This window comes from Arachis ipaensis, chromosome B09 (assembly GCF_000816755.2).
Source record: "Arachis ipaensis cultivar K30076 chromosome B09, Araip1.1, whole genome shotgun sequence".
Classification (NCBI taxonomy): Eukaryota; Viridiplantae; Streptophyta; class Magnoliopsida; order Fabales; family Fabaceae; genus Arachis; species Arachis ipaensis.
The window spans coordinates 136053728-136058440 of NC_029793.2; positions in this window are offsets into that span (position 1 = coordinate 136053728).

The window sequence follows — 4713 nt, forward strand, 5'->3', positions numbered from 1 at the left end:
TAATATTTTTAAAATATATATATATTTGTCAAATTATAAAATTCTTTACAAAAGTTACACAGGGGTAGATCTCCAATAGTTCAGGAGATTGATACTATAATATCTTTGAATGCTTATCCCTGTCACTTTTTCAAACATTGTATCGAGAGCAAAATTTCATATTATAACATCGAGTCCTTTTTTCACTAGATAAGGAAGAAGGAAATAACACTAGCTAAGCTTTCAGAGAGAAAAGAGAGATTTAGAACATTTTGTTAGATAGAAAAAGTGGTTATATTACAATGTTCTTTGAGATCCGATTACAACTGGGGTGAGCTCCTCCTTTTATAAAGGTCTCGAGATGACAGCAATATCTTACAGAATTTAAACAAACCTATCATACAATGCTAGCTGGAAGACAAGGATAAGCCTTATCTCTTTCTGACTTTACCTAGATAAGTGACGGAGGTCACTTTATTCTAGTGCACTCAATAATTATACATAGTGGGGACATTGTCTTTAGTAAATGGACGGCTTAAAATAGTCTTCTGGAAGGGTCCCGTCATCGTCTGAGAAAGATGACGTATCATCAGAGGCCAAATTGACTGCTCTAAAATCCATATCTAGGTCCTGTAAATAGGTAAACGAATCTTCAGTGTTTCCTTCATTTGGATCTTGAGCATCTTGTAGATATGTGTCATATGAGTCTGAGTATGGGCCTTCAGTGTCATTGGATATCCCTGCATCAATTTTGGTTGGGCTTGGTGGTAAGGCATATACTCTTCCATTTAGATCTTCAAAATTTAGATCTTCATCAGAATTTCTGTTTGTTGTTGGGATACGCTTGGATGTGCTAGGTTGATCTCTTGGAGCGTAAAAAGAGTATTGTCCAAACTGATTAATTATTCATGAGGTTATGAATCTAGATTGAAACTCTTTGAGTGTTATTGGCGGAATATCTGTTTGGAATGGGAGTCCTTCGACTGTATCTCTTTCTCCATATATTCCAGGTTGTCAAAGTTGACAAAGGTATTTGGCCAAGACATTCAAGACTGTCTTTTCATCTGTGGGCCACGTTGTAGAGTATCCAACAATATCAATCATGTTCATGGTGTGTGGGTCTCCTCCAGTAAAATAACTCCTCTGTAAAGTGACAAAACAACCGAATTTTTGTTTTGCCTGAGAAGGTTTATTGATGAGCGGATAATTTATCCACTTTTTAGCACTGTTTTTAGTATGTTTTTAGTATATTTTAGTTAGTTTTTATTATATTTTTATTAGTTTTTATTTAAAATTCACTTTTTTGGACTTTACTATGAGTTTGTGTATTTTTCTGTGATTTCAGGTATTTTCTGGCTGAAATTGAGGGACCTGAGCAAAAATCTGATTCAGAGGCTGAAAAGGACTGCAGATGCTGTTGGATTCTGACCTCCCTGCACTCGAAGTGGATTTTCTGGAGCTACAGAAGCCCAATTGGCGCGCTCTTAATTGCGTTGGAAAGTAGACATCCTGGGCTTTCCAGCAATATATAATAGTCCATAATTTGCCCAAGATTTGATGGCCCAAACCGGCGTTCTAAGTCAACTTAAGAATTCTAGCGTTTAACGCCAGAACTGGCATAAAAGCTGGAGTTAAACGCCCAAATTGGCACAAAATCTGGCGTTTAACTCCAAGAAAAGTCTCTACACATGAAAGCTTCAATGCTCAGCCCAAGCACACACCAAGTGAGCCCCGGAAGTGGATTTTTACACTAAACACCCTAGCTTACTCATTTTCTGTAACCCTAGGTCATTAGTTTACTATAAAAACTACTTTTAGTGATTCATCTTGTACCTCATGACACTTTACACGTTTCATATTGTATCTTCTACGGCATAAGTCTCTAAACCCCATTGTTGGGGGGTGAGGAGCTCTGCTGTTCTTCATGAATTAATGCAATTACTACTGCTTTCCATTCTATCACGCTTGCTTCTATTCTAAGATATTCATTCGCACTTCAACCTGATGAATGTGATGATCCGTGACAATCATCATCATTCTCACCTATGAACGCGTGCCTGACAACCACCTCCGTTCTACATGAAATCAAGTTTGAATGTGTATCTCTTGGGTTTCTAATCTAAGATTGGAACCTTCGTGGTATATGCTAGAATTATTGGTGGCCATTCCTGAGATCCGAAACGTCTAAACCTTGTCTGTGGCATTCTGAGTAGGATCTGAGAAGGGATGACTGTGACGAGCTTCAAACTCGCGAGTGTTGGGCGTAGTGATAGACGCAAAAGGATCAATGGATCCTATTCCGACATGATCGAGAACCGACAGATGATTAGCCGTGCGGTGACAGTGCATTTGGAACATTTTCACTGAGAGGACGAGAAGTAGCCATTGACAACGGTGATACCCAACATAAAGCTTGCCATGGAAGGGGCCTTGCGTGCATGAAGAAGAAGACAGTAGGAAAGCAGAGATTTGGAAGACAAAGCATCTCCAAAACCTCAACCTGTTCTCCATTACTGCATAACAAGTATTTATTTCATGTTCTTTTACTTTTTACAATTAAATCTGAGAATTATTGATATCCTGACTAAGAGTTACAAGATAACCATAGCTTGCTTCAAGCCGACAATCTCCGTGGGATCGACCCTTACTCACGTAAGGTATTACTTGGACGACCTAGTGCACTTGCTGGTTAGTTGTGCGGAGTTGCAAAAGTGTGATTGTAATTTTGTGCACCAAGTTTTTGGCGCTGTTGCCGGGGATTGTTCGAGTTTGGAGAACTGACGGTTTATTTTGTTGCTTAGATTAGGAATAATTTATTTTGGTTTAGAGTCTTTTATTTGAGCTTAGTTTCATATTTTAAGTTTGATGTCAATTGCATGCTTTTATTTTCTTTTAATTTTTCGAATTTGCTTGTTCCTAGTCTTTTCTTGATCTTTAAAAATTCTAAGTTTGGTGTCTTCTTTGTGTTTTCCTTTAAATTTTCGAAAATTTGTGTTTTATTTTCTAAAAATATTTTAAGTTTGGTGTTTTTGTGCTTTTATTTACTTAAAAATTTTTCAAAAATTTGTTCTTGGTGTTCATTTTGATCTTCAAAGTGTTCTTGGTGTTCATCCTGACATTCAAAGTTTTCTTGTTTGTTCTCTTTGTTTTGATCTAAAATTTCTAAGTTTAGTGTCATTTTGTTGTTTTTCTCTTTCCTCATTAAAATTTAAAAATAAAAAAATATCTTTTCCATATTTTATTCATAAATTTCAAAATTTTGCATTAAATTAGTCAAAGATTTTCAAAATCATATCTTTTTTTTTAGTCAAGTCAAAATTCTAACTCAATCATATCTTTTTCAAAATAATTTTCAATCATATCTTTTTGATTACTAATTTCCAAAATCTTTTTAATCAATTAATTAATTTAGTTTTCAATTTGCTTTTATTTCATTTTCTTCTAATTTTTGAAAACCATATCCAGAATTTTTCAAATCTTTTTATTTAATTAGCCATTTGAGCATTCGAATTATTTATCTTTTTACTTTTTCTCTTAATTTTCGAAATTTTTATTCTTTTTTTCATTTATTTGGTTTCATTTTATTCGGTTAATTTTAATTAAAATAAAATAAAAACAAAAATATATTTTATTTGTAAATCCACATCATCTCCCTTTCTCCATCATGGACCTAAGTGGAAGTAAACAGTTCAGAAGGACTCTGAGGTCATATGCTAACCCCATTACAGCTGCATATGGAAGTAGCATCTGTATACCTCCCATCAAAGCAAGCAGTTTTGAGCTAAATCCTCAACTCATTATCATGGTGCAGCGAAATTGCCAGTATTCTGGTCTTCCACAGGAAGAACCTACTGAGTTTCTGGCACAATTCTTACAAATTGCTGACACAGTACGTGATAAAGAAGTGGATCAGGATGTCTACAGGTTATTACTATTTCCATTTGCTGTAAAAAATCAAGCTAAGAGGTGGTTAAATAACCAACCCACAGCAAGCATAAAAACATGGAGACAGTTATCAGACAAATTCCTGAATCAATTTTACCCTCCAAAAAGGATGACATAGCTAAGGCTGGACATCCAAGGCTTTAAACAAGAGGATCATGAATCCCTTTATAATGCCTGGGAGAGGTACAGAGGGATGCTAAGAAAATGCCCCTCTGAAATATTTTCAGAGTGGGTACAGTTAGACATCTTCTACTATGGGCTTACAGAAAGAGCTCAAATGTCTCTAGATCATTCGGCTGGTGGATTTATACACATGAGAAAAATAATTGAAGAGGCTCAAGAACTCATAGATACAGTTGCTAGAAATCAACATCTGTACTCAAACAGTGAGTCCTCCATAAAAGAAGAGGCTATGGCAGTAACTATTAATCCTAATCCTCAAGAATAGATTGTTGAACTTAATCAGCAATTACTCCTTATGACAAAACAATTAGCAGAATTTAAAGAGATGCTCCAAGACAATAAAAATGCTAACAAGAATATAGAAGCACAATTAAATCAGACAAGACAGCAGCTATCTAAACAGATAACAGAAGAATGCCAAGCTCTTCAACTAAGGAGCAGGAAGACATTGAATAATTCAGCTCAAAATAGTAAAAAGCCAAGAAAGAAACAATTGACAGAGGATGACCAAACCACTGCCCAAAATCCCTCTGAGGACAGCAAGGGCCCAGAGAGGAATAATTCTGGCGTTCAAACGCCAGAAAAGGGAGAAAAGTTGGCGTTGAA